Source organism: Mustela nivalis (assembly GCF_964662115.1).
Source record: "Mustela nivalis genome assembly, chromosome: 8".
Lineage (NCBI taxonomy): Eukaryota > Metazoa > Chordata > Mammalia > Carnivora > Mustelidae > Mustela > Mustela nivalis.
Genome location: NC_139027.1, coordinates 111,205,606 through 111,230,437, shown reverse-complemented (window position 1 = coordinate 111,230,437; position 24,832 = coordinate 111,205,606). Strand labels below are relative to the sequence as shown.

The 24,832-nt window shown below is 38.2% G+C and overlaps 1 protein-coding gene and 1 long non-coding RNA gene across 5 annotated transcripts in view; one reads left to right on the top strand and one right to left on the bottom strand.

Annotated features, from left to right (window-relative positions):
- Positions 1-24,832, top strand: part of PLCB1 (phospholipase C beta 1) — a 679,075-nt gene that overhangs the window by 388,930 nt on the left and 265,313 nt on the right. The window lies entirely within an intron of this gene.
- LOC309871134 lies at positions 306-8,829 on the bottom strand. The gene is made up of 3 exons (XR_014315051.1): positions 8,754-8,829; positions 2,384-2,462; positions 306-577 (listed from the first exon to the last, which is right to left on the bottom strand). It is a non-coding gene; the product is annotated as an uncharacterized lncRNA (long non-coding RNA).

Below are 24,832 nucleotides of genomic sequence, written 5' to 3'. Positions count from 1 at the left end.
AAAGTTCCCATTACTCTTGGTATTTTACCTCTGAGAATTTTCTAGCCAAAGTTCTATTTGAACTGAGGTCAAAATCAGTTACTGTGTGGGCTTTTCCTAAGGGATAAATTTAATGAAAGGGCCTAGTTATTGCAACATATGCTGCCTTCATTTCAAAAGATTTCCTTAAAGCATGATGATTAAAGCCCAGGGAGAAAGAAATTTGTACTTCTCAAAAGCTCTAAGAAGTACCCCCACAAACAAAAAAAAACTACAGCACGAAGCCACATATATTATGAATAAATATTCCTTTTAGTTTAAAAATCATCGCAAATTAGTTATTTTTGCTCCTTTTTCTTGAAAGTTCTCTTAAGCATTTTAAACGGTTGGTGTACAATGTACAAAGTACTGCTGTTTGTTTCCAAAGGAAAGTGATTTGCTTTGTTTTGATTTCCTTTCTCTTTCTTTCTTCTTCTTTTTTTCTTCTTCTTCTTTTCTTCCTTCCCTCCTTTCTTTCTCTTTTTTTCTTTGTCTCTCTCTTTCCTTCCTCCCTCCCTTCCTCTCTCTCTTCTCTCTGAATTTCTTTCTTTCTTTCTTCCTATTGAATAGGGAAGATTTCAAATGTTCAGTAAGTAATTTTTAAAGCCTAAGTTATTACACTATAGTAAATCTTGGTATGATGGGTGTCTTAAGTTGGATTACCTAGAGACAGAGCTTAAGAGAAGGTTTTAGGTACAAAATGTATTTGAAAGCCGATGTCAACAAGCTCCCACGTAGGAATGGGAGTGATACATGGAAATAAAGTCAAGCAGTATAATGCAACTCATCAGGTGAATTACTGCTCAGGATAAGTAGAACTGAACCCCACTGGGGTATTCTGAGTGAGAATGTAAAACACAAACCTTATTGTTATCCCACATGAGAAGCAAAGGAGCTTGCTTGATGTTTAGAGACCAAACTTGATTGACCAATGTTCTGGTTGCAAGGAGAGGGCATTTAACTCAATTACCTCCTACTCCTCCTTACATATGTGGACCTGGTTGGCATCAACCAACAAAGCCTTTAGGCAAGGAACATTAGCTGTTTGCTGTGAAACTTATTGGTCTGAAAAGATGGAAAGATGAGAACCCAGAAGTAATTGATAGGAAATTGACCACACCCATCACAATGAGTCTGAGAAGCTGAATATAAATTCCAACTACAAAGTGATGAGATATTTCCCCAAAGGATAAGTATCAATTGTAAAATGCATATCAGAAATTATCCAAGCCCTCTAACATCAGAGAAATACTAATTAAGACATACAACCAATTATTGGTGTATTTAATTGTCAAATTTTTGTAAAAAGTAAAATTATGATAAAGTCAAATATAGTCAGGTGGTATTAAAAATACTAAAATCATCTTAATTAACAATTTGGCACTGCATTTCAATAGAGAAATTTCCATACACTTTGACCAACAGCTAAATTTCTGGGAAATAAGCATTAAAGAAATTAATCAAAACATGAGTAGCGTAATATGTATCCAAAAAATGGAGATATTAAGTAAGTTACAGTGTATGCAATGGATATTTATATAACCAATGAGGTTATGATTGTGAAGATTTTCATGAAAATAAATGCTTTTAGTGTAACAATAAATAGAAAATATTTGTAAAAACTGTACTCGTGCATTTTGGTTACAGCTATATCATCTTTCAACAACATTAAAAATTTATGAGAGAAAGTACACCCAGAATGCTCTCAGTGATTAGAATTTATCATCAATGTCAATTCCAATGTTTTTATTTGCAAGTAACAGAAAATCCAGCTTATACTAGCTTTAGCAATGAAACTTATTGCTTGTGTACCTGTGAACCCAGCAACTGAGCTTCAGGATTTGTCTGGCAGCTCAGCTAGGTCGTTAAGACCATTGGTTTCCTTGCCTTCACTCTGCCTTCTGTGATGTCTGATTCATGTTCAAGCAGGCTCTCCTCTTGGATGTCACTTTGACTTCAGCAGAAACTAGAACTAGTTGTTATAAGGATCCAAAAAAGGGCTTCCCTTCTGCAAATATTGAACGAAATCCCCAAGTTCTGAGTTATATGCCTATCACTGAGCCAAAAAATATGGGCACAGGATAAGTTTGGCTTTAAGCCAATTTGGGCACCCTTGTACAACTGTGGGTCGCTCAATTCCATGCTACAGCCATGGCTGCTATACAGTGAGGGAAACGTAGCTTGAGTACTGAGGAAGCAATGACAGTATCTACTATGATATGTAAATATATTTGTGTTTGTATGTGTGGGTATATGTATGCATGATACATACATGCATACGTGGAACCCAGCTACAGAGAAAACACAACTAAACTACCAAGCTGATTCATTTTTTCATTGACTCATTCAGGAGACACATACTTACTCAGCACCTGTCTTCTTCCAGATACTATTCTAGACGCTGCAGACACAATATTAAGTGAGACAGATAAGGTTTCTGATCTCTGTGAGAAAAGACAAGGAATAAACAAAGAAATGAATGAACAAACAAACAAAAGTATGTGAAGGAATTAAAGCAAGATAGCTATTGGACTAATAAGATGCACTTTTTTTTTTTTGAGTGTTTAGGAGAAGACTTTTTTTTTTTAATTTTTTATTTCTTTTCAATGTAACAGTATTCATTGTTTTTGCACCACACCCAGTGCTCCATGCAATCCGTGCCCTCTCTAATACCCACCACCTGGTTCCCCCAACCTCCCACCCCCCCACTTCAAAACCCTCAGATTGTTTTTCAGAGTCCATAGTCTCTCATGGTTCACTTCCCCTTCCAATTTCCCTCAACTCTCTTCTCCTCTCCATCTCCCCATGTCCTCCATGTTATTTGTTATGCTCCACAAATAAGTGAAACCATATGATAATGGACTCTCTCTGCTTGACTAATTACTCAGCATAATCTCTTACAGTCCCATCCATGTTGCTACAGAAGTTGGGTATTCATCCTTTCTAATGGAGGCATAATACTCCATAGTGTATATGGACCACATCTTCCTTATCCATTCATCCGTTGAAGGGCATCTTGGTTCTTTCCACAGTTTGGCGACCGTGGCCATTGCTGCTATAAACATTGGGGCACAGATGGCCCTTCTTTTCACAACATCTGTATCTTTGGGGTAAATACCTAGTAGTGCAATTGCAGGGTCATAGGGAAGCTCTATTTTTAATTTCTTGAGGAATCTCCACACTGTTTTCCAAAGTGGCTGCACCAACTTGCATTCCCACCAACAGTGTAAGAGGGCTCCCCTTTCTCCACATAGGAACGGACTTTTTGAGGAGGAAATATTTAAGGTGAGATGTTTATAAAAAGAAGAACCACCCAGGCAGAGATCAGAGTATAGAGCACACACAGAAGAAGGCCCATTGCCATGAAAAGCCTAAAGGTGCACGCAATCCTGAGATTCTGGAGAAAACACAGGAAGGAAGTCCCATGAGGCAGAGAGATATGGGTATGAAAATAGATTCAGCTAAGGAGGGTTTGGAGAGGTAAATATCAGGCCATGTACAACTTCAGAAACCACTGTAGGCGTTTGAGTTTAATGCAAAGAACAATGAGACAATTGGAGTATCTTTAGTAGAGAAAGATAAATACCTGTTTATGTCTTTAAAAGATTTCTTAATGGGCTGCTTATAAATGGATCATGGAGAGATGACAGAGAATCCAGTTAAGAAGGAGTTCTCCTAGTTCAGGAAAGAGATGGTGGTGCTTTGAAGAAGGGATAGTAGGTGGGAAGGAGTGGACAACCCGGTACTTACTTTGTGGAGGTAATGCTGTATGTCATATGTCATACTGATGGAGAAAACAGAGAATAATGGCTACTGTATTTTTTTTTTCCACTTAAGCAACTGGTGAATGAATGAGCTGGGACTAAACTGAGAAAGACTAGTGAAGATTTGGAAAGGAAGGAAATAAGAGAATTAAGAAGCCTTTATGAAAATTTGAAGCCTGAGATGTCTATTGATCATTCATAAAGAGTCACTTATATATAGGCCTAGTGCAAAAATGAAAATGAGGTTTACTCATTCAAAAAGGAGGGAGCGAAATGCCACTAAGTGTACTAATATATAAAGCTTTTTTTTTTTAAGATTTTATTCATTTATTTGACAGATGAAGATCACAAGTAGGCAGAGAGGCAGGCAGAGAGAGAGAGAAGAGGAAGCAGGCTCCCTGCAGAGCTGACAGCCCGAGGAGGGGCTCAATCCTAGGACCCTGGGATCATGACCTGAGCCAAAGGCAGAGGCTTTAGCCCACTGAGCCACCCAGGCGCGCCTGTATAAAGCTTTTTTTTTTCTTTCTTCTTTTGTCTCTCTCTTTACTTGTCATAGGATTCTTAAATTTGCTGCTTAATATCACTCTAAATTTTAAAGAATAAGATTGCACATTATTGACATGAATTTTGCCATTCGTTTTTATATTATGTAGTTTTTTAAAAGATTTTATTTATTTATTTATTAGACAGCGAGAGACAGAGCACATGCAGGGGGAACAGTAGAGGGAGAGGGAGAAGTAGACTCCCTGCTGAGCAGGGAGCCCAATGCAGGGCTTGATCCCAGGACCCCAGGATCAAGACCTGAGCCAAAGGCAGCTGCCTAATTGACAGAGCCACCCTGGTGCCCCTGTGCAATATTTTTTAAAAGAAAACTTAAGAAGCTTTAACTCATGTACAGAATCATCCAAATTATGCAACTCATATTGCATAATTCATATATACATATATATTTTCTCTTCTCTGTCCTGCCTTTCCCCTACTTACACAAATAAGGTTGGACTCCTTGGTCATCCACATTTCTTAAAATGCTGCTGCCTTTTTTCTGAATTTGAAGGAAGTTTTGATTCTAATGGAAAACATTGTTTCTCATGGCTTTCAGTTCCTCTGGATGTAACTTACCTTGTGCTCACATTAAGTCTCATTGAATTCCCATGCATTGTGAATCCACAGGAATTGTGTGCTTGTCTGCATCGTAAATGCTTTATGTGATTGGTACAACAAGGAATAATGGACACGCATATTACATGCATCTCCTCTTTTCCTGTGCAGTCTTCATTGCTTTGGACTTCAGTTACAAAACACATGTTCAAAGATAATGTGATTAAGAATTTTAGGATGGTAAAACCAATGGGATGATAATATTTAAAGTAGAGGAGCATGTTCACTTATATTGAAAGCTGCTGAGCAGCTAGGCATGATTAGAACAGAAATGTCATCATTGGACTTGGCAACAGGGAGGTTATCAGTGATCTCAATGGAAGCCATCTCTTTGGTGTAGTGGAGGTAACTGATAAACTAAACCTTCAGGAGACAAAAAACAAAAACAAAAAACTTCAGGAGATGATATACCATGAGAAATAGACAGCAGTGATTGTGCTTTTTCAAGAATTTTGCAAGGAAAAGGGACAGAAAATGCGGCTGTGTTTGCAGAAGGTTAGGCTATCAAGGAAGTGATATTGTGTATGGCTGAAGTTCATGTTAATGCCATAGTTGTTCCATTCTCTGAACCCACTGCAAGTTTTTTATGTCCTTCCCAAATTATTTGATATTTTGACTGTTTCTAAATACATTTTGCATTTTAAAATAATACGTCAGGAATGTTCATATATACATCTGTTTTCCAAAATGTTTGTACCAACTTACACTTCCATCAACAGAGAAAACACTTCTCAGTTATTCACATTTTAATTCGTGAGTGTGAGAACTGCTGAAATAATCCTTCAGATCTCTCTAAAAAGACCCATGTTCTAAATGATCTCACTTTGAGTTTCATTTTGATCTCTGCTAATCAAGCTTTACTCTAAACTCCCCAAGGAATAGAAAGCTTTTTAAATTTCTGTTTCTTGTTTCTCTCTGAGCTGGACTCTGAGGTATCAATGGGTGATTACCGTGATTGTTCCTTTTATGGCTTTCAGGCTATGATCAAATGAAAACAAAACAAGAAGCCAAGAGTTCCATGCCTCTTTAAGCCAGTTTTTTGGTTTTTGGGGTGTGTGTGTGTGTGTGTTTGGTTTCTTTTTTTTTCCCAGGGTAATTGAGCATTTACATTTTGCAGTCTCTAGTTGAACATCATTTCATGGGCAAAAGAGGAATAAGATAAATGTAGATTTTTTTTAGAATTTCCTCTATGACTTTGTATTTAACGTCTGATTCATGTTGAAGCATATAGATTAGATCTCAAAAGTTTTCAGCAGTTTACACAGCAAAAGAGAAGGAATCAAAAACAGAGAGAGTACTCTGGTTAAAAATGATAAGGTTAAGATGAGGGAATCCTAAGATCATAGAACTTTAGGGTCATTAGAAAAAATAGAAATAATAAATATTTAGGATTCCTAATCATTTTCCATCATAAAACACTTAGTGGTGGGAAGTATCTTAAGTTTGAGTTGGCTAGATGTAGGTCTTAAGTTGAGGGTTTGGATGAAAGTTTATTTTGAAGGAGTTCCCAGGAAATAGCATTAGAGGTGTGGGGAAGTGAGACAGGGAGGGGATGTAGTAAACAAAAGATGTGTTATCAAGCCAGTTACCATTATGGCCAATCAGAATCAATCCTACTGGAAACTAAGAGAGTTTTTCTAGTTGAGCTGCAAGGAAGCTGGGGTATATATCCACCAAATCCTTCAGTCATTTGTTGAAGGCTCTTTCTAGGGGATATTATTTTGGTGACATTTTCAGTCTGCGGGACACTAAGCAGGCTCCAGCCAAAAAGATCTTAAGGCTGGCAGTTGAAAGTCAAGTCTAAATGCAGTAAAATGGTAATGGGGGTGGGGGTGGGAGTCAGGAGTAGGGCATTAACAGAGGCTTGGGTTGGGGAGATACAATAATAGTTAAAACAATGTTCCTCCAGAATGTGTTTCTGATACTACTCCAAATGGGGACCTCCCACAACTACTTTGAAAATCAGTTGTAGAGTCTAACCAATTGACTGACATATGAGGACATGGAGGCTCAGTAACATTTTAAGTGACTTGCTTAAGGATACACAGATACAACAATGAAATCAGAGATCTTGATGGATTAATATAGGAGTTTGATGAACATCATCAATAAATTATGTATCTTCATATATTTTGACAGAGAGGAAGGAAGTAGCTGTCTTGGACAGTCAACCAAAACATTTCAAAATGCAAACTGCTTAACTTATACTTAGCCCCAACCAGACTCAGAAACAGACAAGAATGTTAGACTAGACAACATCCAGGATCCCAATAGGAGTTTTCCTTTTGCCGTGGAAGGAAAATATTGTGTCCCCAGAATATATCTGTGGATAGATAGAGTCCCTGTGACTGTCCCATGTTTTCTTTCTCAACTCAGACATAAACTTGGCAAAGGAGAGTCATGGGGAGTGTGCAAGGCATTCCTTTTGTCCTTTGAACTAGATCAGGATCAAGCAATGTCACTATCCTAGTCCTTCAACTGGAGATTAATTCTGTTCTGGGGTTTTGATCATCCCTTTGTTGGACAGGTTTGGTTCACCATTAAGTGGGGAAAATCCTGGCTATTTTTCAACTCACCTAAGAGTGCTAGCAGAGGGATTCCCAATGATTTGACTTGTTTAAGCAGTCAGGCTGGATCAGACTTCAAAGTGGAATTTGCATCTTTAACCACCTTGATTTGTTTCCCTTTGGCCCAACATCACATAAGAATTTACATCCACCCCACCTCCAGAGATTGTGGTCTATGCTATTTACTCAATCCCTTTGTTTTATACCAGTAAAAGCTTGGAGATGTATTTCAGTAGCCATTTCAAACTTACTGACCCTACGGAAGAAGAAACAAGTCTTCCTGTCTCATGGAGGACACCCCATCTTCAAGCAGTTGAATATTAATTAAGTCATAAATACAATAGACTAATTTGCATAATACAATAAAAATATCCCAGTTAAAATCACACAAGCCTGCATATTTTCAAGTGCAATACACTTTTGAAAAATTGCCAAGAAATATAATTATTTCTTTAATTTTATACTTCACAGTTGGTCCAATTGATATTTGAAAAATATCTGTAATCGTAGGCACTTCTGCCTAACTTTTCTTAAAGGCCTATATCCCCCGAAGCACTTAACTTGATTTCATAGCTTAGAAAAAGAATGCTACTAAGTTGTTCAAAGACTGTACTATGCTGTAAAAGGCATTTCTAAGAGCACATCTCAGTTATTAATGAAATTCCTCCAGTCTGGGATGAACAAAGTATAAAGCAATAAATAAGAGACCAAGGAGAATAAAGTAACTCTCTCTGACCAAACATTCTTAATTCTAAATATAGTTCAAGAATTTCTCTTTCTAAAGAAAAGGAAAAAAAAAGAATTTCTCTTTTCAGTTTTAGCCGATGGTTTGGAGATACCACTTAACATTAGCATACTTCTAGATATTTCCAGACAATAATTTAATGCATTCTTTTTCCAGTTTTTAATATAAGTAGGGGTGTGTGTGTATGTGTGTGGGGAGGCAGGATTGTGCAGTATGGACTGTGGGATCTCCATTTTTCTGAACATGTCTCTAAAAGTTGCCCCAATGACTAATAAACTGGACCCTTTCAGCCCAGTAGGGATCTATTTCATTTCTATTCTTACAAAACTTACTAACAGTTAATGCGAATCTTAACCTTTGTTTGCCTTTGAAATTTATTTTTGGTAAATTAAATTCTTTGTCTTCACTGATTAATAGCTTAGTTAGAACAATGACAATTCAAACTTTGTGCACATGTGTGTGTTTTCCGGACACCAACCCAGTGCTTGGCACGTAGTATACCTGCTATTAATATTTTTGTTGAATGAACCAACTTCCTTTGGATGGACATGAGATAGCCACTTCTGTGTGATATAGTCTTCTTTCCAAGGGAAATAAAAAAAAATATTTCAGTACATGAAGTTAACAAATGATCGGATCTAAACACTTCTTCATCTTTTGAATCATAGTGAGTAGAGTGAACAAAGCTGTTGGGACATGAAAATTAAAAATTAAAAACTGCCTCTCCTAAACAAGAAATTGAACATAAAGGATGTGCTGGTTCTTTATAAGGGCCATGATTAGAATTTATAGTGGTGATGTCTATATTATTTGTAAGAGGAATAAATATAGTACAGATAGAAAATTCTATGCAAAAATTGTTCGAACCAGTATTATTTAAAGGATTATCTAGAGCACAGAAATTAGATTAAAGCCTTAGGGGAGGCAGCCCTTCCTTGTTCCCTTGTTATTTCTCTGGGTTTTTAAAACACTGTACTTTTTTTCTGTGTTCATTACAATTCAGGGTCATCAAAAAGAAGTCAACCGTGACTTGAATTTCTGAGACATAAATCACACTATCTCTTATTTTCCAGTATAACTTGAAGCAATGACTCAAATGCTTCTTTAAACCTATCATATGAAATACCAAGTGAGTAAATCAATAATAAGATGGATATTCATATACAGACCTGAGGAAAATTCTTATAGCAATCACAACTCAATATGAATAAATATTAGCTCAAAGGAAATATTTTTAATAAATGCACATCTAGATTCTGAAGCAATATGACAGATGATATAATATTAATCTAATTTGTTTTCAGAGCACCTATTTTCCTTTAGGTATTCATGCTGGTATTTACTTTGTTGGAAGATTGATTGTATGACTGGCCCCAGTTCTTCCCCAGGACCACCCCCCTGTAACCATGCCCTTGGACATGTAACTTTATAATTGTTTTCTGCTCTGACTTTGGGCTCAGCAGTGTGACTCACACTGGCAAATGTGATGTTGGCAAATGTGACATTCACAGATGTATGAAAACCATTTGTGCAGTCCAGCTTGTTCTTAGAGTTGCCAGGGAAAGGATATACCTCAGCTTACCTGCCAGAGGAGAAAATACATGAAGCAGAAATGACAGTCATCACAGCCAGGGCCATCCTAGGCCAGCCATCAGCACGTCCACTGCAGGTTCATGAGCATTTTCAGTCAAGGCCGGCAGAACCACACAACCAACCCACGAAAGTGTAAGCTAAATAGCTGCCCATTGTTTTAAGCCGTTAAATGTTGGGGCAGTGTGTAAACATGGTACTAATATGACAGTACTTGACTGATATACCGGAATATTTCAATATTCAAATATGTAATTAATCATTGCTTATTAATTACAAGTATAGAAGCACATGGACATGAATCATAATTCCTCAAATATGTCCATACTGTTGTAAAGATATGGTATCAAATTAAACTTAAAATACAATGGATTTTTTTTTCTCCAAAATTCTTAAAAAGTTCCAAGTATGTTCTCTTTATTTATTTATTTATTTACTTAAAAAAAAAAAAGTTGAACAGCTACGAAAGAATCTACCTGGCCTGTATCTGGAATTTTCCAGAATTATATAAAATGTTTCCAACTGATTATATGACAATAGATTTTAGTAATGCTCTAGAAGGTAGTCTCTTCAGCTGCATGGAATAGAGACTAGGGTAGAACAATAAATATGCATTATTTCTCACTTTCTGTGGGTTGACTAGGCTGATCTGGTCTGCGGTAACTTAAAGCAGCTCTATAGCCAAGAAAAGCCTCACTCACGTGGCTGGGGCCTCACCTAAGAGAGTGGACACTTCTCTCTAAAAATTCTTTTATTGGGGCACTTGGGTGGCTCAGTGGGTTAAGCCGCTGCCTTTGGCTCAGGTCATGATCTCACGGTTCTGGGATAGAGCCCCGCATTGGGCTCTCTGCTCAGCAGGGAGCCTGCTTCCCCCTGTCTCTCTGCCTGCCGCTCTGCCTACTTGTGCTCTCTCTCTGTCAAATAAATAAATAAAATCTTTAAACAAAATTTAAACAACAAGGAAAAAGTCTTTTATTCTACAGTAGGCTTGAGCTTATTCACATGGTAGCAGTAGACTTCCCGGCAGCAAGGAGGTAAGCCTCCTTGGACAAAAACTTTTCACACTTCTAGTGTCACATGGGTTGTTGTCCCATTGACCAAAGCCAGAAACCATATGGGGAAGGGCGGGATGAGGATGCTTGTGAGGGCATTGTTACAGAGAAAAGAATTATGGCAGCCATTTAGCAATCAGTCTTCCTCTTATGTCACATATGTCTTTTCTTGGGTGGGGTAGGGGGAGGGGGGACCAGAACCCTTTCCTGCCCATTCCTGTAAGGTATTCAATGAGCCCTACAAGCTAGCCCAAGAAAGACAATTCCACCCCTGTTTTAAAATATAGATTTTATTATTATTCAGGTGTGGTAAGTCCAACAGATCAGAAGGCTGCCATTGAAAAGATTGTTTGCTACTCACAGTTCCCAAGAGAAGGGGGCATGCTCCACCATAGGGGACCATAGTAGGAAGCACCAGCATCAGTCAGGAGGCAAAGAGAGTGAAGGTTAAATGTAGACAAGAGCCTTTCTTGGGTTTCCACTGGAATGAGTGGGCAAGACAGGGGATGCAGGCTTAGAATTGGTTGGTTTGAATAACTTCAGCAGACTCTGGGGTGCAGGTGTGGCCCTGGGCAATTAGGGCAGAGGAGTCTAGAGCCTAATAGAAAAGTGAGGGAATGGATTCAGGATTGGTTCCCATACAAGATTCTACTTTGAACTGCTATGCTAGGAATTCCTATCCCTGGGAGGGGCAGTCCCTTCAGGGTTAGCAGGTCCCAGATCACAAAAGCATCAGAAATACAGAAAATAGAAAAAACATATTTAATTCAGTCCCTGCTTCTAAATTAGCTTCCTTAAGCAATAATATTTTACTCTTCTTAGAAAAGAAGGTTTGGGGAGTCTGAGTTTTATATCATAAAATCATGTAAATTGAAGCTGCTGAGGATACAATGACCACGACTTCCTCAAAATATTTTTTTAAAAGATTTCTCAGTCCTATCTGAGGTTTATAGCAGAAACTTCTTGCTATTCTATCCCCTTTCTAAGATTTTCTTTCCAGTGCTCGACATTAATGTAGGACCATCTTAGCATTCTGCTGAGTGCCCACTCTAAATGTGTGTGAAAAATGTATGCCATGCTCTCTGAATTTCTTCAGGGGAAGCAATTGGAGATAAATAGAAAGCAGTGTCACTTTAACAATGATTTACTGGGCACCTACTAGGTACCAGGCAACACAATAGTTACTAGAGGATTTTAACCAAGTGCCATTTATGCCCTCAAGAGACCCATAGTTCAGTGAGCATGAATTATATGAAAACAAATGATTGACCTACAGTTAGAAATCAGTTCTCTTGAACTGAGTCACAGAAAACTTTTAAGAAGAGATCCTCCAGGTAAAACATCAGGGGTGAGTTTGACACCTGGCTGGAGATAGCATTTCAGGCAGACGAACTGTGTATGCACAGGCACAGAGGTCAAAATTAACATGTCATATGGAAGTGCAAAGACTTCCTGTATGACCAGAACCTGGGATACCAATAAAAAGGTGGTGAGGGACAAGCCAAGCGGGAAGTAGTATGAGATCAAGGAGGATCTTAAATGCTATACAAAGGAGTTGCGGTTTCACTCGACCAACAAAAAGGAATAATTTATGGGTTTTAAGCAGAGAAATAATATGAACAACCTGCATTTTTAAAAGGTCATTTGGGCTCTACTGTGGAACACCATAAACTCTCTGAGGGCAGGGATTCTATCTGTCTTTTTTTTTCACTTCTATATGTAGCACCTAATAAGAAGGCTGATTCATAGTAGATATTTATGTGACAGAGACCATCTTGCAAATTAAATGTTCCATATGCTTTCCTATCTTTCCAATTTCTCCTTGCAGTTAAATTGGAGCCTTGAGACTCGTTCTAGCCAATGGCTGTAGGCAGAAGTAAGGTGGTTACTGTTTGGATATGGAATGTAAAGATGAGAGATGAGTCTCTCAAAATCTAGGATGACTCAACATCTTGCTTGAGTGGTTCAGAAATGGTTATAAGATATAAGTTTGGAGAGAAAGGTAATTGGTTCAATTCTGAATATTCTGCCTTTGAGATATCTACAAGATGAAGTTTTAATTGGAATAGAGCCATATTCTACAATGTATGGTATAGGCAGCAATCACTATTGACAAACAGAAAGACAAAGTGTTAAAACAGGAAGCACTTTATGGATCTACTAGAGTGACCCACTGTCTAGGTTTTCCCATCCAGGATTTAAAGGGTTTCCTAGGCTGCAGGACGGACTTTTAATGCCCAGACCCAGAGAGCTCCAGGCAAATCAGGATGGTTTGTCCCCAACATTTGCTGTGTCATACCTTCTACAAAGAATAGCTATTGAGTTTTTCTCCTCTGACCTCCGAAACTTGGACTGGAGAGATCTGGACTCTTTTTCCCCAAACTTTTGTATCTGAACTACCATTCAGTTTTGTTGACAATGAATCCTGATGAACCAGAGTAGGCAAGAAAGTATGGATACTATAAGTCAGTATCGTGCTGAAGCCAACTCACCCCAACCTTCAAGAGCCGATTGTGTTCATTTCTTCTCAATTCCACATTTAGTGAGTCACACTAACAGATTAAAATTAGCCACAGTGGAAGAATTTACATGGTGGAAACCAGCAATACTATAAATCAAGGCTTCTGTCCCTCACCCTTAATTCCAGGGGTGGTTTTATAATATTTGCCAACACGACAGTGACATGAGCTGAATTGAAAAAGTTGGCAGACACTGCATTGTGGGGAAAGCCCAGTGTATATGAAGTTGGTGCTCTCTCCCATCCCTTTACTTAGGCAGTGTATCTGTCTCCTAGATGCTATGTGTGTTGGCTGCTAACAATGTCTTAGCACCCCCTTCTGAGAATTGTACTTATAGGACAATTGTCCTGAAAGATGCTACCTTGCCTGGAAATGCCTGAGAAATAATATCCTACATCCACTGGTGTCTACTAGCCGGCAACTGACTAAAAGAGTGCTATCAAAGTTACCTTTGGTAAATTTTCTCTCATGTTGGGACAATACTATGATACCATGCATATTCCTGAACTGTCTTTGGGATCAGGCTGAGACTAGTCTCCAGCTGACCCCACATCCTTGCCCACCCGCTTCCCCTTCCCTATTTTGTTTTCTTTATTCCCTTACATGTTCTCCCAGGAGCCTCTCTCAATAAATCACTGGCTTAAGAATCACCATCTTAGACTTTACTTTTAGGGACCATGACCTAACATCCAGCCCAGGAGAAAGTCCATGGCACAAACGTATGATCTTTAGTGTATCTCATGTACAAACTAACAAACCCTTGAGAAAACTTTATGTTCTTCGTTCTTCCTTTGAGCAAATAGTGCCCCTTTGAATCTTGAGCTTGTTGGAATATCACAAGGCAGTTCTCTCCCTTTACCTTCTTTCTGCACACCTAGTAGTAGTCTCAAAATGCTTTCAAGGGGCATTTTCAATTTTGCATTTTGAACTTTGGATCTTCCTTTATTGAACTAAGTTGTGAGAAGGAGAAATGAAATTCCAATGTATTAGCATGACATTTAAGGTAGAGAAAATTTAGTGGCAGTAGGCAATCATGTGGAGCAGCCATTTACGGCTGAATTATACCATTTGTAGCTACTTAACATTCTGAACCATTCCTCTCTGTCTGGAAAAATCATAAAAAGGGGTCCGTCAGCACTCTGAGTCACTGCTAAAAAGCTTATGCATCCTCACACCTGCATTTAAATGAGTGTTTCCGGGGCACAAATATAAGAACCTTAGAGAAATGAAATGAAGCGCTCTCTCAGAGAAAAATAATATTGGGTTCCATCTGCATTTGTAAATTGACTACAAAAAGAACACTCTGGAATTAATTTATTAATAATTAATTTTGAATAATTTTTTTACTCTCTTTTAAAATGAGGAAAGGTCATATAGGAAGGATTATAATCAAGTCAAAATATTTGATGATATCTAAAATGTGGGGAATAAGGGTGCCTGGGTGGCTCAGTTGGATAGGCATCTGCCTTCAGCTCAGGTCATATTCCCGGAGTCCTGGGATGGAGCTCCAAGTCAGGCTTCCTGCTCAGCTGAGAGTTGGCTATCCCCTAGCTCTCACCCTCTGTGCCCCTGCCCCTCTCTCTTTCTCTTTTTTTCTCTCTTTCACTTTCTCAAATAAATAAATTAAAATAGAATAAAATATGAAAGAATGCAACTGGTATGTCTTGCACCAATTAGGAATTCTATAAATATGTGGTGAATACATAAATCATATCAGTAATAGGATTCAGAACCAAAATTGTGAATATCTCATCTTTAGATTCTTCTTTCTTAAATTTTCCTTTTTGTTAAGATATAACATATTAGTACGGTGAGTAAATCTTAGGTGTATGTCTTGATGAATTTATGCACACACATACAAGCCCCCACACATGGTTACCACTCGTTTTGAAACAGAGCATTTCTAATATCCCAGAAAGCTTCTTCAATTACTTCCCAACTATATAGTAACCATCGTTTTGACTTTACACGGTAGACTTACCCAGATTTTCTTGTTTCTGTGGAAGGATGGTTTCCCTAAATAGCAGCAGGAGCAATTCAGTCATAGTGCACCTTGCTGCCCATTTAAAGCATCTCTTTAGCCCACCAAGATCCCAGAAATCATTAGCCTTTTGTTGTTATACTCAGAAAAGCTCACTCTCATTGCCCCCACTAGGTATCCTTACCCATGGTATGGTCATGTTCTCAGGGTGATCCTGGCACTTCTGCCTACTTTCCAAGAGCAAAATGTTTACAAGGCTCACAGCTTTGCTCGAGGTGCATGTTCTAGGCTGTAATATGAGTTGGGTCATATGTCCAGGACAGATTCCATTGCCACATCTCCAGTCTACTGACAGCTCATAAAGTGTCACAGTTTGGCTCATCCTTAAACCAGCCTCTTGTAGAATTGTTTGAGTCGAGGTGGGGTTGGGGAGAACTACAGCTGCTTCCCCCGATGCCCTCCCCACATTTTACTCCATTAATACCAGTTTCTAGTTGCTGACACTATGTTGGCTCATGTGTCTCTGCCGTTCATCATATTATTATCCCTTCATAAAACTGGCTCGTTTTTAACCTGTCCTGACCTGGGTATTTTCTTTCTTTCCCCAAATCTAAGCTGAGTTATCACATCCAAGAACCCCAAGTTCAGTTCTGTCCCTCTCCCCTGAGTCCCTGGCTAATGTGTTTCTTCAGCATTACTTCCACCATTTGCTAAATTGGTCCTTTTCAAATTGTTTGCTAAAATTGGTCCTTTTTAGCTCCAAGTGTCCAAGTTCATTCATTCATTAGATTGAAATGTGGATACTACCTCTATGAAATCTTTCCAGATCCTCTCTGATAAAGCTTCCTGCTTCTTCTCTATACAAATTTGAGTTTGCTAATATCTCTTCAGGGTTTTTACATCTTACCTGTCTTAGCAGATGATGGAAAAGTCCTTGAGAAGAGGGACCACGTCCACGCCAGCACCCAGCTTCACAAAGTGCTCACTGAATGCATGCCAGCAGACCTGAGGGGATAATCAAGGCTCATGGATTAATCACATCAGCTAATGGGGTCAAAGACATTTTACTATATTGGTCCTATTACCTGACTTTTGGAAAGAAAATATGACTTACAAAGTTGACATGCCCTTGATATCACAAAGGCTGTGTGTGTGTGTGTGTGTGTGTGTGTGTGTGTGTGTCAAGAATCATCGTCCTGGATCACTTCCCTCACTCTAGCCTTTGGCTTTTGTTCCAGGCACACTTTTCACAAAGAAACAAAGCTGTTATGTGGCAGTAGCAGATTTATTGTCAACACAATAAGGAGTACAGACAAACAAATTTGCATTTAAAAGCAGGTACTGGGCCAGTGGCTAGGCTAGGCTTGCTAATTATCTCTCTCCCTTAATGGCCTTGTAAAGTCTGATATTCACAATGACAAATCCCAACATGTCATAGACCTTAGGGATCCCTCACAAATACAAAGAACCTGGAATATTAAATTAGCAAATTCAAAGTGTCTCCTTTGAGTATTTTCTGCAAAATTTGGTTTTATAGGAAATTCGGATAGGGGCAATATAAGTTTCCCCTACATGTATGCCATAGTCTATAAATGCTATGCTCCTCTCAACCCCTCTACACCTTTATGTTTGGGCTCATAAATTTTGATTTTAAAATCCGGAACTGTGGAATTAACTCAAAAACTCTGAGCTATAAAAGCTGGAACCCTTCTAGAAATACACTGTGGAATCTTTGAGATTTAGATCCCCAGCATTAGATAGAACGTCTTAGTTTAAAAGCACATTAAAGAGTAGAGGTTTCGATAAGGCTGATATTTTTATTGAATTTGCAGGCCTAAAAATAAATTATAAAATTGTGCCCAAATTTTAAGAACAAAACATGAGCTCCTTTCTCTGGTACTCCGGAGGACTTAATGCCAGAGCTATCAAATATAAAAACTGTTTAGAACTCAAAAATGGGGATGATGTAGGATTTACTCAGCTTTCAGCAGTACCAATAAAGAATTCTCCCAAGGCTTATACTAAATGAGTTAGGCTGTTATTAATTAGGAGGTATAAAACAATTATCAGATTGTGTACAGCGCCATTCATAATGTGGCCTGCCTAGGGACCGACTTAGGAAGGAACATGGCAATTTCACTTTTGACTTTCTTATATAATAATATCATAATGGCCCAAACAAGGGGGAATTCTAACAAGAGTATATACCAGCCCATCCAAGAGAGACCTCTATGGCATTCCAAGGAGTTAAGGAAAAACAAGAAAGCAGATGTGAGAGCAGAGCCCTTCCTTATAAAGACATCCTGAGTCTTTTGTTTTCTTATTTTCTAATTTTTCTTTCTATTTTCAAGGACACTTGCATTCATCCTTGCAAATTGCAAGGAGAAGAAATAGCATAGTTGTAGCATAGTTGTACACTTGTCACCATCCTATCCTGGCTAATGATGTACTTACCTGAGATTATTAATTTTTCAAATTAGTGTAGCTTTATTAAGAACTTGGTTGTTATTGGTGTTTTTTGGTTTGGGTTTGGTTTTTGGTTTTTTGTTTGTTTGGTTGGTTGGTTGTTTTTGTGTTTTTTCCCCTGGAAGAGGAATATCTTTGTAACTAATAGTACTGGTAATTTTGCAAAATTAACTACGTTAGCTAAAACTTTATCAAGTTATTTTATATACCAGGAATTTTGATGGGTTTTGCATGGCCTCTTGACAACAACCATTTTGGGAAGGTTCTATTATTATGACTAAAGATAGTTTTACCCCAGAATGACACTTCACTGTCTCCAAGGGGCAGACTTGTCATTCAGGCCCAGTTCTGAGTTATTTCAGAATGTTACCTTGTACCCCCCATTTAGTTTTCCAGATTTGACTGAAAATAAACCTCTCTTGAGCAACTCATTGACTTCCCAAAAATGTTTATTAGGGTCTGAGTTGGGAGTCAGGAATCTCTCACTTTAACTTCGTCCATCCCTGGTGCTTCAGGGATCCTTGCTCATTCTATAGTATATTGCTTTAGGATAGGGCTTCTCTGACATTCATGAGCATACGAGTCACCTGGGAATCTTGTTAAAAATGTAGATCCTGACTGAGTAGGTCAGGCCCAAGCCTAAGATTCTGCCTCTCTGTTTGGATCCCTGGACATTCCAATGTCCACGTGTGGTCCACGAATCACACTTTGAGTCCCAACTTGGTGCCTGCTGTCTATGTTAAGCTTTCCGAGAACACTGTTGACTCTATTCAGTCAGTGTTTTTTCCTTTTTGTACATTGACTTCTAAGAATCCCCTACTATGACTCTGAGGAAATGAAACCAAACCAAACAAAACAAAATAGCACTTTTGAGACAATGACATTAGTGAGCGTGCAGTGCTTTAAATGAATTTGAAAACTTGAACATACAGTATCTCTTTTAGAAATAAAGCATTTAATCTAGCATGTCTTGTATCCATCTGACACTAAGTCCACATCTGATCCATTGTTAGAAAACAGAGTTCCTCACCCAAATCAGGTTCTTAAAAGGACATTTCTTAAAGGAATAAATAACTTTTTATCTTAACCTTTTATTTGTCTTAAAAGTAGATTTTGCATTTTATACCCCATAGTCCAACACCTAGGTACTTTTTTTAGGATGCGTCTGTAAATTTTTTATTCAAGAGTATATATCAAGGACACTTGGGTGGCTCAGTCTGTTAAACATCTGCCTTCAGCTCAGGTCATGATCTCCAGGTCCTGGGATCGATTGCCGCATCCGGCTCCCTGCTCAGCAGGAAGTCGTCTTCTCCTCCTCCATCTGTCTGCCAGTCCACCCGCTTGTGCTCTCTCTCTGTCAAATAAAGAAATAAAATGTTTTTAAAAAAAGAATACATATCCACCTCTTAGGTCCAAATCAAGGTAATCAGTGGGCTCATACAACATACAAGGAGAAAAAGAAGACTTCTAATGAGATCAAAACTAACCTGAATGTACCAGACAAGTAAGGAGAAAACAGAGCAGGATTTTAATTAGGTTCCCAGATTTGGGATTTCCAATGTTTCACAGATTTGAAAATAACAATGGTAAAAAGCACAATCTTTAAGATAGAGAGAGAGAGAAAGAAAGAACCTGTCAGAAATTAAAATGACAAAAACAGATTGTTTTTCCCCACTACTATGATGGGGAAAAGGAGACCTCAGGGTAGGACCAGGATCCACTGTGAACACAGCAAGGACAAAAGGGGATGTATAGCCAAGCAGCAGGCGCAGGCCAGTGGATGGAAAATTGCCAGGTGGAAGCCTCAGAGGTGAGGGGGAATACTGGCTAATCTGAGTTGACAGGACTCTTGCTGAAGGCATGCCGGGGTAATGGGATACCAAGGGTGGGGAATGAGGAATTTGGTCAGATGTTGAGGGTGACCAGATATCAATGGTGGGGAATTTTCTCTGAACTGACTTAGCAAGACACTTACTACAACTGTGTGATACAGACCAGACAAAAAGGCCAAGGGCTACAGGCTTGGGTCAATCTGTCTAGTTAGGTCTCCCAGGGCGTCTTGTCAAAAGCTGTGTGAAAAATTAACATTTATTGAGCACCTCCTTTGTATTAATATGTACTCATTTCCGGGCTGAGCAGGAAGCCTCTGAGGTAAGTGAGCTCTGACCTCTTGTACAGAGGAGGAAATGGAGAAATCCAACAACTACCCACACTTCCATGGCCAGTACGTGGCAGAGCCAGACTCACCAGGTCGTTCATCCCTGAGCTAGAATGCCTCTCAGCAAGTGTTCTATGTACCTGAGTCAATGGAGGAATTCTCATTTGTCATAAAGCTTTCAGAGACTTTGAAAGAACCAACTTTGAATCATAAAATTCATCTAAATCTCCTGATGTTACTTGGTGTGACTTCCCCTCACTTGGAGACAAAGTTTGCTGCGACAGCACAGACGCTGTTTACCTTCCCAGTGCTTACCTTTCCTACCCTCCTTCCATCTTCCCAACACCACCATGTCTACCACCAGCGCCATTTCACCTCCTAGGAATGTACAAGTTCCAGATTTCAGGAGACCTGATGTTTATCTGATGTCACTTGACACATTTTTACATGGGACACTACATTTTCTAACCTGGAATCAGATAACAGTTGAATTTCTCTGATAAGACCGGTTTGAAAGCTTATCGTGAGAAACACAAAGTATAATTTTCCAATATCCATAAAAATGTTCTACACAAAGGACAATGTTTGACACCAAGTTCTCTTTTTCTAATCAAACAAAGGCAAGGTGGACTCTTAGAAATGTGAGAAGAGGAGCTCTTTTAAGAGACATTCAATTACCTTAATTTAAAGCAGTCATATAGAATACAAAATGGTGTTTAAGGAGGTGTAGAGATATTAATTAAAATGGACTTACCGAAATGCCAGGGATATCATCACTTCTGAAAATTAAATTAAACACTGAATGTCAACGGCAAATTAACATGAATAGACTTATCTATCCCTGTCCAAATGTATTTTACCCGCAAAATGTGTAATACATGACAATTAACCAGAGGTTATGGATTCTAGCTGAAAGCCAATCACATTCTCCAGGATTCTAATAGATGAATGCATTCAGGTCAAAGAATATTAACGGAAAAGCTTCCCTTGCTGAAAGGGCAAGCGGAGTTAGTTTTCAAAGAAGTGTTCAAGATTATGCTTAATTGTTCTCTTCTTGATCTATTGTTCTTGTGATTTAGAAAACCTGTGTGCTGCAGGTTAGACTACTTTAATTACAGTAGTGTCAAATATGTCGGCCTTTCTTAAAAAAAAAAAAGAGTTTAACTTTTGTGGCTTATGAAAGTCAGAGACGCCAAAAGCACAGTTAAAAGCTGCTAGCTTAGTTGAGAACTTTTCCCTGTTCTTCCCAAGCAATAGAATTTTTCTGAATGTTTGCCTGATGGGGAGCTGGGATCCAAAAGCAGTGGGAGCTCCTCTGTTAAGTGTCCAATATCCAGCATTTTTTTTTTTTTTGTCCTAAGTACACCTTGCTTTCAAAAAGCCCAGGCTATATAAAATTCACTGTTAAAGTCTTACCTTATTGTACAGCAGAGTCATTCATACTATACTATATTCAAGACCTCAAAACTCTAGAAAATGAAGATGGATCTCTTGTTTGTGAGAAACAAGATAAATACTTTAGCAAAAATAAATTTAATTTTCACCCAAGGCTTAAGTCCTTAACACCTGGGTTGCCTAAAGAAATGAAATGTTCCAGAATGCTTTGCTTTGCTTTTTTACCTGCTTTTTTTTTTTCCTTTTCCTGCTCACTAACTTTAACATACTATGAATGGAAGCTTTCACTAAAAATACGTTTTAGAAATCCAGTGCCCTCCTTTTGTATATATCCTCTAAATCTATGGCTAAGCCCAATGTTTAAGGTTTCCAAAGTGGCTCCAAGCCAAAGCTAGGTTAACATTTGCATTTTCCCTGAAGTGTGGGACTCTGAGATCCAGTTCAAACAACCTTTTGGATAATCCCCAGTGGTAGGTTTTAGCATCACCAGCTGGCTTCTGATGAGCCATTCACCATCTCCTCAAAGAGAAGGGAGTCTTAAACATAAAGTCAATGCTTGTCAGTTCAGCTGTTTCTGAATTCATAGATAGTGGTTATCAATTTGTGGTCCCCAGACCAACAACATCAGCATCCTCTGGGAACGTGGAAGAAATGTAAATTATCAGGTCAGTACCTCTGAAATGGGTCACAGCAAAGTGTATTTTAACAAGCCCTACAGGTGAGTCAGATGCACAAGAAGGCTTGATAAAATTTCAAATACCCCGAATGCCACTGGTTAATTTCATGTAATGTGAATATTATGAATATTACCAAAATTTTTTTAAAAAGGTATAATGTAGATGAAAGCACTTTAAAAATCAAATGCTTTAGACAATGCCAGTCTTAAAACAATAAACCTATAGACAATAAACCTATAGATCAACAAATTCATATTTTGAGTATATCCTCATTTCTTCTAGACACACGATGATATGATGTATTTTAATTGCACAATTATTAAGGTTTGCCAAGTATACATAGAAAATGGAATTGCCATAATTCTGCAATTTGAGTGCTAGTAATGGAAAGTTTCTCATTAGATTTTCTTGATGAGTCGAACAATAGTTTTAACTACAAATAGAGCAAGGAAAATCATTATTCATTGCCTATCATTGTTAGAGTGAGGATTATAGAAAAAGCAGAAAGCATAAAAACCAGGCTTTTAAAATTATACTGCAGGAAATGGTTTTATAACACCCCAACCCTCATGTTGCATAAACTCAAGAACATCAGTTCATATTGTATTTCATAAGTACTTTTATTCATAATAGAATATAACATAGGCTATTTTATAGAAAATATATTTTATAGGTAGAATGCATTTTATAACATGATCTGAGGGTGCCCCCTGCAGTTGTGCAACACAAAGGTTTTGGGTGTTGTTCTTTGTGGGGAAAGGATCTGTTTTACGCTTGACATTTTTTTTCATGGTATTGATTTTTCTATCCCAATATCGTATTAAAAAAAAAAAAAACTCTGTGTTTCATCATCAAGGTCTTCTTGTTTACATTTAATTCTTTATTTGACCATTATTACAATCTGTGAGATGGTAAAACAATCCAGAATAATTTCTTCAAATCTTTTTAAAAACTTTTCACCACCATTTATTGGACAATGTAATTCTTTTTTCACCAACCTGGGAAAGAAAGCTTACCAGACTAGGTGTGTAAAGTAGAACAAGTTACCTCACTTTTGTGTACCTTATTTTCCTCTTCCAAAAAAATGAAGATCTAGCACCTCCTTCAACTGGTTAATATATGGGAAAATTTTAAAGGTGCCTAACACAAAATAAAGACTTGATCAAGCAGTAGATCATTACTGCTATTACTACTAGGATTTTGACTATTTAATTAGCATTGTCCTCTTCAACTCAATCTACTAGTATTTTTTTAAAGGATATTTCTATTTATATTCATAAGTGAGATGATCTATGTTGCTTGTGCTTATGTTGACTTTGCCAGGCTTTGAAGAAAGGACTTGCTAATTTCATATACACACAAAGTTCTGTATTTTTTTATTTTTATCTTAATAAGTATAAAATTTATCTTTACCGTGGTACATTGATAGGATCCTTTATGAGCCCTCAGCCTCTCTGGAAAAGAAGACTTTGAAAACCATTTCAGGGTTTGCTTTTTGACCTGTTTTAAAAAAAAAAAAAAAAAAAAAAGTTCTCCCTTTTTTGGATCAGTTTTTGCAAATGAGATTTTTTTAGATTGAATTGCTGAAAAGATACCTGAAGGTAGAAACCAGTAAAGGAGTGATTCTGACAGTCTAGGCAAGAGAAGATGACCCCCAATTTCAAATTCAACTCTCTCCCCATAATCTCTGGCTCAAAAAATGGCAATTCCATCTCTCCTTAGTCTTCCTTAGTTTTTTCCTTTCCCCCAGTAACACCTAAGACTATTTCCACATCCCATGCCTCAACAAAGCCTATTGGCTCCATGTCTAAATTGCATCCTGAATGCATGCACTTACATCTCCATGGATTCCTCATTAGTCCGACCACCATGAAATAGACTTTGAGTAACTTCCTAACTGGCCTTGCGGCCTCAAAGTGAACTTCCAAAAATATAAATCAAGTTATGTCATTGCCCTGTGTTAAATCCCACCTCCTTTCCTCTGTGTTACAAATAGAAATCCCAGCTCCATCCCCCAAGAACCCATGTGACTTGACTCAGCCCAAGCCCATCTCATCACAGGTTACTGTTCCTTCTCTTGCTGTGTTCAGCATCTCTTGAGCTTTGTGTTCCTTGAACAAGTCAATGCATACTCACCGCAGAGCATCAGCTCTGCCTGGATCATTCTTCCCCAAATTTTTGTGTGACTCTGCTGGCTGCTTTCTGGGTTTTGTTATATGGGTGCATTCCTATCCACTCCACCTGAAGTTGTCCCTTTTCTTCAGCCATTCTCCATTTCACCTTCTCCCATTTTATGTTCTTAATAGAAAATATGAAGAAATATGAATATTCTGATCACTGTCTGAAATTTTCTTGTTCATTATAGTTGTTTTGTTTATTGCTCTTCTATAATGTAAACATATGTTTTCTTCACATGTGCCTGGCACAGGTTTGCCTTCGTTAAATAGATACTGAGTGATGAATAAGTGCAGTCATGATGATTTTAAAAATGCATGGATTTGAGGGACACCTGGGTGGCTCAGCATCCAGCTCTTGATTTCAGCTCAGGTAGTGATCGCATGGCTCCAGGGAACAAGCCTAGAGCTGGGACCTGGGGTCCATGCTCAGCAGCAAGTCTACTTGAGATTCTTTCTCTTCTTCTGTCCCCTCCCCCAGGGCCCCGCTCTCTCACATGCTTTCTCTCTCAAGTAAATAAAATAAATCTTTAAAAAATAAAAATTAGGGTCAAGCAGAGAAAGACAA